This window comes from Lipotes vexillifer, unplaced genomic scaffold, assembly GCF_000442215.2.
Source record: "Lipotes vexillifer unplaced genomic scaffold, Lipotes_vexillifer_v1.1 scaffold216, whole genome shotgun sequence".
Lineage (NCBI taxonomy): Eukaryota > Metazoa > Chordata > Mammalia > Artiodactyla > Lipotidae > Lipotes > Lipotes vexillifer.
The window spans coordinates 1,828,335-1,840,085 of NW_006779100.1; positions in this window are offsets into that span (position 1 = coordinate 1,828,335).

Below are 11,751 nucleotides of genomic sequence, written 5' to 3' on the forward strand. Positions count from 1 at the left end.
ACGCGGGCCTCTCACTGTTGCGGCCTCTCCCGTTGCGGAGCACAGGCTCCAGACGCGTAGGCTCCGGACGCGCAGGCTCACGGGTCCAGCCGCTCTGCGGCATGTGGGATCTTTCCAGACCAGGGCACGAACCCGTGTCCCCTGCATCGGCAGCCGGATTCTCAACCACTGCGCCACCAGGGAAGCCCGGGACTCTGTGCTTTTACTGCCGAGGGTGCAGGTTCAGTCCCTGGTCGGGGAACTGGGATCCCGCAGGCCACATGGCGTGGCCAAAACCAAAACGAAACAAAACAAAACACCAACTATCAAAAACCAAACAAACAAAAAATCTATTAAGTCTACTGAGAACCAAATTTAAGAAGTCTATTCATAAGCATTTTTGCATGTCTTTGTATTAGTAGTTTTCAAACTTGAGAATGTATCAGAATTACCTGGAGGACTTCTTGAAACAGATTGCCAGGCCACAGAGCAGTTTCAGCTTTGGCAGGTCTGAGGTAGGAAGCCAGGAGTTGTGACAAGGTCCCAGCTGACGCTAATGCTGCTGGTCAGAGGCCCACTTGTGACAACCTCTGCCTTATGTAATAAAACGGATTCTGTTTTCCTTTCTTTCCTGGGTCTGATGTGGGGCCCGCCTGTTTCACACTGCACACTCCTGGGAAATACCACGAGAAAGAAGACAACACAGAAGTGGGCGAAATGATATTTATTAATTAGAAATTTCTTTATTTGAAATTCTGTATTTCAGCCTAAGTTGAAAATTTATTGTGCCATTACCCCCCATTCCTCATGGGTCTGGAGCAAGGACAGGCAGCAGGTAAGGTGGGTGGGGAGGCGCTGAAAGGAGTAGGGTTGGGTTAGTTTCAGAGCAAGTGAGGTATCTCTGTCCCCATCCCCAGCGTGGGGCAATCATCCTCCTCCAGGCAGTCTTCAGTCTATTACATTATTGTAAAAGTTTGGCTTATATAAGATTTTGTAAAAGCCACTTATCATGAAAGGTGTGAAACATATTGAAAAATTGGAAGAGGAGTACGATAAACATCCATATACCTACCACCAAAATCCAACTGTTATTCTATTTTTATATATATACATAGGTATGTATATATATGTGTGTGTGTGTGTGTGTGTGTGTGTGTGTGTGTGTGTGTGTGTGTATGTATATATAGTGTACTTTTTGCCAAAGCCATCTCCAAAATATAAGGACATCTCCTACATAACTACAAAACCGTTATCACCTGAAGAGTAATAATATTCCCCAATATCATCTTATACTTTTTTTTTTTTTTTTTTAGTTTATTCCCCAAAAGTTTTTATAGATGCTGGTTTTTCTGAACTAGGATCCAGTCAAGGGACACATGCGCTCTTAAGCGGGGCAGGGGCTAGGATGAGATGAGTGAAAGGGATACTGGAAAACTCAATACTCAAGGGAAGTGATATTTCAATGCAATATTTTAAAAAATCAAATTAGTGAATTACAGACCGCAGGCCAGCTGCCTGTTTTTGTAAATAAAGTTTTTGTTGTTGTTGTCATTATGGTTGTCCAAGGTTTATTGAAAATATTACAGCACAGCAGAAAGATTCAAACGCCTCCATCTGGTGTTTTGAAATTCATGAACCTGGGACCACATGCAGCCTATGAACTGGAAAGTGTGTGTGGCCAACAGCTCAGAAGGGAACTAGGCGCATCCATGTCACCTCTGGCAGAGAGTTCCACTGCTCTTTGAGAAGGAAGAAGTGGGTCCCTCACCATATACAAGGCTCCAGGAGCTCTCCCAAGATGCTAATAGCTAGTTCCAATAGCAATCATAGGAGGTGCAAAGGAGCTGCCCATCTTCAAGGAGTTCCTTAGCCCCTGACACGGCTACACTGCAGAGCCAGTTTCCCAAATCTAGGTTGCTTTCTCGTATTTCTGTAAAGGAAGATTCTTCTGCCTGGATATCCTTCCCATGCATAATGCATCATTAAGAGCAGGGCTGTCCCTGGAGTTGTGCAGTGTACAACATGCACAGCTATACACAGCAGCCCTGGGTTAAAGAATGAGCTCCAGAGTCAGAGAAATCTGAGTCTAAATCTCACTTCTGCTATTTATTCTTTGTAAAACCATGAGCAAATTGACCTTTCTAAACCTCACTTTCCTCATTCATGAAGCTGGAATAATTACAGTAGCAACCACTTAGTGGTGTTGCAAGGATTAACATAAAATAATATATAGGTAAAAATTTTAACACAGTGCCTGGCACAGAGAAGATGTTTAACAAAGGCTATGATAATAATGATTATTCTCCATGACTAACTTTAACTCTACCTTTAAGATCAGCCTATGTCAGCCTGGATGGGAGGGGAGTTTGGGGGAGAATGGATACATGTATATGTATGGCTGAGTCCCTTGGCTGTGCACCTGAAACTATCACAACATTGTTAATTGGCTATACTCCAATATAAAATAAAAAGTTAAAAAAAAAAAAATCAGCTTATGTGCCTCCTCTCCTGGAAGACTTTTCTAATTCCTCCCAAGCTGGCTCAAATGCTTCTACCATGTGCTCTCACCTCTTCTGGTTTGCCTCTAACACTACTGAGATTCCTCCCAGAACTGTGACCTTTTGATGCCAGGGGCTGTGTCTTTCACGTTAGGATTGCCAGCACCCAGAACAATGCCTGGCACATAGTAGGTACTCAATAAACACTAGTTGAATGAACGAATGATTAAATGTTGCCTTGATGGGACAAAAGGGGAAGCTTGCTCTTCTTATTTTCTCTTAGAAGCCGGTGATAGAGGAAAGAGGCAGAGAAATGGAGAAGGAGAACATGGATTGGACACTTGCCAAAGGCAGGTCAGCTCCTTCCTGTGGTTGTTTTTTGGGTAGAAGAAAAACTGAGTGAAAACCTCATACCAAACTGGGCCTAAGAAGATAAACAAGCCGAGCGTTCCACCTAGACAATGGCCCGATTCTCCCTGACTGGGGAAGGTGGGAACCGTGGGGAACCAGACAAACATCCCCTTCCAATTCCCTTCCATCTGTAAAGCATCAGAGCCCATACCCCACCCCACCATGGCCTTTCCCTCATCGAAGGCGTCTCCAAATCCAAGACAGCCTCTTATCCGGTGAGATCTTTGAAGCTGGTTGGAGTTGCAGTCAGTCTGAATCACCCCTAACCACAATGGCCTTAGGATGACAGAAGGTTTCTGTTTCCAGGGCGTGTTCTAAAGTGAGTTTTTGTGGTCCAGTTTGCTTCCATGTTGCCCCTGCCAACCAGGAGCTGAGATTAGCAGTTTGCATAGATCAGATTATCAAACTTCAAAATACCCAGGAAAAATTGTAAAAACAAGACGACAGCAGAAGTACAAAGCTGAGTGAGATGTGGCTTAACAGGCGCACGTGTGAAAAGGGACTTAGCAGTCCAGATGCCTGTAGGCCCATCATGAGTCAGAAGGAGGATGTGGGTGCCAGGAAAACCCCAGGCAGCTCTGGACCCAGTGGAACTTCCAGAAAAAGAAAGGGAATGGCTGAATTTACTCCACACTGGTCAGACCACCCTGGAGGAGGTTTGGCTCTGTCTGGATGCCCCATCATGTAAGAGGAAAGGGTGTGTCCTGAGTGGAATTACTCAGATTGGGGGTGGGGATGGGGCAGTGGAGGGACTCAAAACTGTGCCAAAAGTTGGACAAGAGGAGGAGATGAGTGCCTTGGAGGAGAAAGGGCTTAGGTGGAGGGGTGAAGGTGTGGGGTCTGCTGCCTGTAACTTCCGCTTGGAAAGCCTTCGCCTTCATCTGCCTGGAGAACTCCTATTCACCCCTTAAGGCCTCAGCTCCTGCCACTCCTTCTGAGAAGCCTTCCCCCACTTCTCTAAGTAGAACCAGCCATGCCTCCATCCAGACTTCCTCTTCCTGCACCTGGGAGCCAAGTCCCTTCATTCACAAGGAGGGATGTTGGCTGAGCAGAGTCCCTGTCCTACTCTTCTTTGCAACCCTAGTGCCTGGCACAATGACTATTCTTCAGCTAAGGTCTGATTAATTAAACTGTGGGCATGAAGACAGTCACGGAACATTTTGACCATGAGGAAGAAAGAGGATATTCTTTCTATGTGGCTTGGAAAAAAAAAAAAAAAAAAAAACGGAACTGGAAGAGAGGGTGGAGATTATGAGAAGATGGATTTCAGCTCAAAATTAGGAAGTGCTTTATAATAATAATGACGATAGATTTGTTGGGTGTTTTGCTCATCTATTGCTGCATAACAAGTTACTCCAAAACATAGCGGCCTAAAAGGATAAACATTTGTTAATTCATGCATGTTATGTGAGTCAGGAATTTAGGAGTGGCTTAGAGGAGTGGTTTAGAGGAGTGGTTCTGGCGTGGGATCTCTCCCAAGGTTGCAAAGATCCCAGCGGGGGCTGCAGTCATCTGAAGGCTTAATTGGGGCTGGCAGATGTGCTTCGAGATGGTTCCCTGACCTGGCTGCTGGCAGGAGGCCTCAGTTCCCCCACTGAGGGCCTCTCCATGTAGTACCTGTGTTTCCACCTCATAATATAGTAACTGGCTTCCACCACAGCAAGTGATTTGAGAAAGACAGCAAGGAGGAAGGGGCAATGTCTTTTCCAACGTAGCCTCAGACATCCCACTCTGTTATTTCTGTAATTGTCACGTGGGAAGAGACTACCCATAGGGATGAATACTAGGTGGTGAGAATCTTTGGGATCATCTTGAAGGTTGGCTACCACTAGCAATGTACCAGCATCATGCTAAGTGTTTTATACTGGTTCTCTCCTGTAACCCTCACAACCACTTTAAGAGGACGGCATGTTTTATTATCTCCATTTTATTTATTTAAAAAATTTTGGCTTTCAAATTACTTTAATCTTTTTTTTCAAGAATACATTTTATTTATTTATTATTATTATTATTATTATGTTTTGGCTGCATTGTGTCTTTGTTGCGGCACGCGGGATCTTTCGTTGCAGGGTGTGGGCTTTTCGTTGTGGCACGGGCTTCTCTTTAGTTATGGAGTGCAGGTTTTCCCTCTCTAGTTGTGGCCTGCAGGCTCAAGAGCGCCTGGGCTCTGTAGTTTGCGGCACATGGGCTCTCTCATTGAGGCATGCGAGCTCAGTAGTTGTGGCACGCACGTTTAGCTGCCCCGCGGCATGTGGGATCTTAGTTCCCCCACCAGGGATAGAACCCTGCGTCCCCTGCATTGTAAGGTGGATTCTTTACCACTGGACCACCAGGGAAGTCCCGAAAATTACTTTAATCTTGATCACAGAAAGAATATATGTACAGATTGTAAAGATGATAGATGATAGATAGATAAGAAATTGTATAAGCAATTTCCTATGTATTTTCAAATTTACTTAATGGAAGTGTGGATGTCCACGTATATTCTGCAGTTAGATCTGATGGTGTATTTTCAAATTCCCATTTTACAGATATGGAAACTGAAGCACAGAAATATTAATTTGCCCGTGATCATATACCTAGAAAATCTCTGAACTTTGGTTTGAAACTAAAAACCCAAAGTCCTTATATTTTGTGCTGTATTCCAGTGCACGATGGTGCCTCTGGGATATCCACTAGTCAGGATGCTGGAGCAGTGATGCTCAATCCTGGCTGCACATACACTCAGCTGGGAAGCTTTTACAAATTCCTGATGCCTGAGCCCAACCTGCAGGTATTCTGATCTAATTGGTCTAGGATTTGATTCTACTATGCAGGGCTGAGAAACTGCCAGCACTGGTTGGGGGTCAGATCATAACTTCCCTGAAGCCCCTTCCAAATATTACATGTTATCACCTGGGTGAAATGAAACATATTTTTATTACCAAGCAGGTAGGGACTCAAATATAATGTGTAGATGAGTACCTAATTGTTATCTCAGGCCCCATGAAGGTAACATCTGAGCTGTAGGCAAGTAGATGTTGAATAGACTGAGAAGGAAGTGTTCCAGCTAGAAGGAAATGCTCAGCAGACACCTAATGCCAGGGTAGAGTTTCAGGAACATAAATTGTGAACAAGAGGGTTTTTACAGAAGGCCTCCCTCCAATTCTCTAGCTGCCAGCCTAACCTCTTGCCTCCTTTGTCCATGTCCCCAGCTTCTACTCACTGTACACTTTGGTCAGAGACAACTTTCTTGAAGCAGATACAGAGAATAAACAGAAAAGGAACATAGGGGAAGGAGTTGCTGGAATAATAAATCCCTGTGGAGGAGGGAGAGAGGGGGAGAAAATTTCTTTTAAATTAATTCTTGTCCTCTGCTTCTTGAATGTGACATTGACTTTGAACCAGGGGGCCATAATTTCAACTGGTCATTATAAACATTGGAAGAATAGTTAAGGCTTCTGTGTGGCTTTCTTGTCAAATCACAACACACCTGCCTACCCTGCTCACCAGTGTAAGCACACAACTGCCAATAACCTAATCCTGGAGGCAGAATGGTATAACATTCATTCATCCAGCAAATGCTGACTGAAGGACTGGGCTGGGGACTGATCTAGGCATTAAACGTGAAGCCGTGAACGAAGCAGAGGTCTCGCTTTCATGGAGCTATCCAGAGAGAAAAGCAGATAATCTCTAATGGGACAAGAAGTAGGCTGATGTCAGAATCCTCAATAGGATGCAAGAGGACACTAGAGAGATGTTTCTGAAATGTTGAAAGAAAGGAATTTTGACCCTAGAATTTTAAATCAAGCTAAGCTATCTTTTAAGTGAAGGAATGAATTGAAGATAGTGTCAGGTGCTCTAGGAGACCCTCAGAAGATTTCTCACACAAAGACCTCATTTGAAGACATTGTTGGAGGGAGTTCTCCGGCAAGGAGAAAAATAAAGCCAGAGAATGTTTTGAAATATATGGCATGGAAACAAATTAGTCAAGTCCTTTGCTAGCTGAACAAATGATGACAAAAAAAGGGGGGGGCTTCCCTCGTGGTGCAGTGGTTGAGAATCTGCCTGCCAATGCAGGGGACACGGGTTCGAGCTATGGTGTGGGAAGATCCCACATGCCGTGGAGCAACTGGGCCCGTGAGCCACAGCTACTGAGCCTGCGCGTCTGGAGCCTGTGCTCCGCAACAAGAGAGGCCGCGACAGTGAGAGGCCTGCGCATCGCGATGAAGAGTGGCCCCCGCTCGCCGCAACTAGAGGAAGCCCTCGCACAGAAATGAAGACCCAACACAGCCAAAAAAATAAATAAATAAGTTTAAAAAAAAAGAAAAAGAATATAATAAGCCATAACCCAATCTCCAGACAATACCAAGAGCAGAAATAAAAAAGACCAGAGCTAGTGAAAAGTACCTGGTACATGTCTCTTTGGGAGAAAACAAATAGTTATTAGTAAGAATAAGAAGTTAAATGGAGGTGAGTATACATATTAATGTGTGAGAAGTAAACCCCAGAAGAATAAAAATAGAATGTACAACTTTTTCAAACGGAAGCTAGGAAATGTTTGCCTACTGCAAGATCACAAATCTTTTCTCCTATGGTTTCTTCTAGAAATGTTAGTGTTTTAGGTTTCACATTAGGTCTGTGATATGTTTGAGTTCATTTTTGTATATGTTGTGAGATAGGAATCAAAATTCTTTTTTTTGCATATGGATATCTAAAGTGTCCTAGAACCATTTCTTGAAAAGACTATCTTTTTCCCACTGAGTTGTCGTTTCACTTTTATTAAAAATCAGTTGTTCATGTATGTGCAGGTCTGTTTCTGGACTCCATTCTATTCCATTGATCTATTGGTCTCATATCAATTTTCTTGGCTCCACCTTGAGGGTATAGAAAAAGAAGAGCAAATTAAACCCAGAGTAATCAGAGAAAAAGGAAATAATAAAGACTAGAGTGAAAATCAGTAAACTAGAAAAAAGAAACACAACAGAAAAAAAATCAATGAAACCAAAAGCTGGTTCTCTGAAAAGATCAATAAAATTGAACAACCTTTAGCCACACTAATCAGCAAAAAAGGAGAAGACAGAAGTGAGAAAACAGGGATGAGAGAGCTGACATCCCTACAGATTCTATAGATATTAAGGAGATGATAAGGTAATTCAACTTTATGCCAATGAATTTGACAACTTAGATGAAATGGACAAATTTCTTTTTCTTTTTCTTCTTCTTTTTTTTTTTTTTTGGCCATGCTGCACAGCTTCCAGGGATCTCAGTTCTCCTACCAGGGACTGAATCCAGGCCATGGCGGTGAAAGCCAGGGATCCTAACAACTAGGCTACCAGGGAACTCCCTGGACAAATTTCTTGAAAGACACAAACCACCAAAGCTCACTCAAGAAGAAATAGATAACCTGAATAGCCCTATATCTGTTAAAGAAATAGAATCTGAAGTTAAAAATCATCCCACAGAGAAAACTTCAGGCCCAGGTAGCTTCACTGGTGAATTCTCACATGTTTAAGGAAGATATAATACCAATTCTTGATAAGCTCTTCCAGAAAAATGAAAAGGAGTGAACACTCCCCAACCCATTCCGTGAGGCCAGCATTACCCTGATGCTAAATTCAGACACTGCAAGAAAAACAGCAACAACAAAAACAAAAAAAAAACTACAGACTTTAATCCCTCGTGACAAATATCCCTCTTAATAAAATTTTAGCAACATGGTCATGGATAAGATGACTTAGCAATTCTAAGTTGTCAGTTCTTTCCCAAATTAATCTATACATTTACGTAATTCCATTAAAAATGCCAGCAGGATATTTTAAAGTAAAATTTTATTGAAGTGTAACATATATATAGAACACCACACCAATCACAAGTATATAACACAATGAATTTTTGCAAAGTGAGTAACTATATATAACCATGACACAGATAAAAAACTAAAGCATTACCACCACCTCAGGAACACCAGTGGTCCCCCCAACCCTGGTAACTAGAGAATAGCTTTGCCTGTTTTGAACTTTATATAAAAGGAGTGGGGATGGGGCATAAAAGGAAAACTATAATTGAACAAAATAAGAGCAATTCCTTGAAGAAGATGATGGTGATGTGCCATGAATTAAGGGGTATGATTAACTCAACTCTCTTTACCTGAGGTCTCCAAAAGCCTGCAAAACAAGCTTCCAGAAAACTAAGACTCTGGTGAGCCTAATTTACCAAGTCCAGATATGTGCAAATTCCAGCCATAGACACAATTCAGGGTAAAACTGCTTCCAGCCCCACCAGCTCCAAACAGAACCAAGTCCCTGTTAGGACTAAAAATACCTTTGGCTAGGTGTTAGACTCCCAGGTCTTATAAGCTGGACTTTTCTCCTCACCTCTCAAGTTTCTTCATCTGCTAAATAGGTTTACTTGTCCCATCTAACTCACAAGGATGTGAGGAGGAAGCTCAAAATATGGTGAGGTATATGAAAACAACTTGTAAAGTATAATTAAAATAAAAGCCATCATAAGGATTATTTTATTTTTTTAAATTTATTTATTTTATTTTTGGCTGCGTTAGATCTTCGTTGCTGCATGCGGGCATTCTCTACTTGCAGTGAGTGGAGGCTTCTCTTTGTTGTGGTGCACAGGCTTCTCATTGCGGTGGTTTCTCTTGTTGTGGAGCACAGGCTCTAGGCGCGCGGCCTTCAGTAGTTGTGGCACGTGGGCTCAGTAGTTGTGGCACACGGGCTTAGTTGCTCTGCAGCATGTGGGATCTTCCCGGACCAGGGCTCGAACCCGTGTCCCCTGCATTGGCAGGTGGATTCTTAACCGCTGCGCCACCAGGGAAGCCCCATAATGATTATTTTAAAGGAAAAATTTTCCAAGTGATTCCAGCCTAGATTTTTAAAAAAATCTTTATTATTTTTAACGTGAAATGTTTAGTAAGATGTAAGAAGTATTTTGATTTGTGGGAAAAAGAGGAGCCCCAAATTGTACTCTTTAAATGCCATGGTTTATGTATATTATTTATTTATGTGTTAAACTTGAGATTATGTGTAATAAACTATCTGTGGTGCAGAGCTATTGATTTTCCTGCATTAGCAGCTGAATTAAATGTGCATTATTCTGGGGTTGGTCACCATGGGGGAAGCTTAAAAAGTTTTGAGGGAGAGTAAGTGAAGCCCATTAAGGCTCTCGAGGCCCCATCTCCCGTTGATCCCTGTCACCCTAGGGAAGTTTTACTGCAATTTGGTCGCATGTACATCCTTGTCTTAATGCTTCCTCTAATGGTGCCTAATAGCAGCGTGGCTACATTGCTTGCTTTATAAAGAAACAGCTGCCCTCCCCAACCGTGTCTCAGATGTGTTCTAAAAAAGAGTGGTGCCTTTGAGTACCTCCCGTGTAAAATACAAAATTCCTTGGTGAGCTTTTTTTTGTTTCATGTTTTTATTAGTTCATTCACTCATTTATTTAACCAACTAACATTTATTGAATAGTTACATGGTTCTGGACATTTAGCCAGTTGTAGACTTTATCCTCAAGTTGAATACTTATCTCTGTGATCAAGTGCCTGGAAATGAATTACTACCCCCTTGTTGTCCATGGAGAATATTAAGATATTAGAAGAAGTAAAGAGGTGGAGCTCTGGATTGAATACCCACCTTCATCACCTAACAGCTGGGCCACCTTGGTTAAGTTATTTTTCAGAAACAACTGAGCTTTTCCTTGTAGTCCAGTGATGATCAATTTATATAAATGTAATATATGTGTTTGAAGCAAATGATATTTAGTGTGTATAGGGTAAAAAGTTTCGTATAGGGTCATTAAATCAATGCAATAAATTATTTATTAGAATTTTCTATATTCTTATAGAGTTTTTTCTTCATCTTTCAAATTAAAAACATGACCAGAGTGCATTTAGGTCTTGTTTAAATCAATTTTACCTCACACTCTTTGACCTTTTGAACTTCAGTGTCACTATTTTCAGCTCTTGAATGTTCCCCCGGCCCCTTGATTCTTTGAATGTTTCTCCTATTTTATCAGTTCCGTGCTCTTTTTTTGAGATTCCTATTACAGTTGCCTTTAGCCAGAATTCCAAAATCTTCAAATTCTCTGAAAACCAAAAATTTTCTCAGGAGCTGGCAACACTTATTTGGCAGTAAATCCTGACCAGGCATGATATGAGACTATTTATTGTCTTTATTTATTTCCCTCAGTGTTTTACTGCAGAAATGTAATATTTTTGATTGCAGAGTGCTGACCTAGACCCCATGAGGGATGTATGTATTATCCGTGGATACACTACGTCACCTCTCTAAAACCCCCCAAATGCCGACTCCAGAAGCGCATCTGACTCCAGGGGTTTTGAATAAAGAACTGTTAGCCTGTGTGTCTACCTTGGATCTCCTGAATAAGCCCTCCGCATCACTTTTGGTTTTGTAATTTTCATATGTATCCTGAGTTCTGAATTTCTTAAGTTTATCTTCTTCACTAAATTAATTTTTGGCAGCTCTGCCTCCAAGAAGTTTTCATTTGGCATTTGTTGTTTCCTTCTCCGTGAAAATGTTTCCGGATCTGAGGGATCCCTCCTTACGACTTCTTGCTCTGTATTGGCCAATGTTCCCTTCAATTTGGCTGGATAAGGACATGAAGCAGAAGCTCTGTGAGCCAGGGCCCTTTTACATGCAAGAAACAGAAACTCAGCTGGAAGTGGCTTGAGAGAAATGTGGACTTTATTGGAAAGACACGGGGGAAGCTGACAGAATGAAGGCAGAGTCTCAGAAACCAGGATGTCTCTAGGGACCTCAGAGAGGGATTGAAACCAGGGTCTTCACGGTGCCGGCTCTCTCTCTCTCTCTCTCTCTCTCTCTCTCTCTCTCTCTCTCTCTCTCTCTCTCTC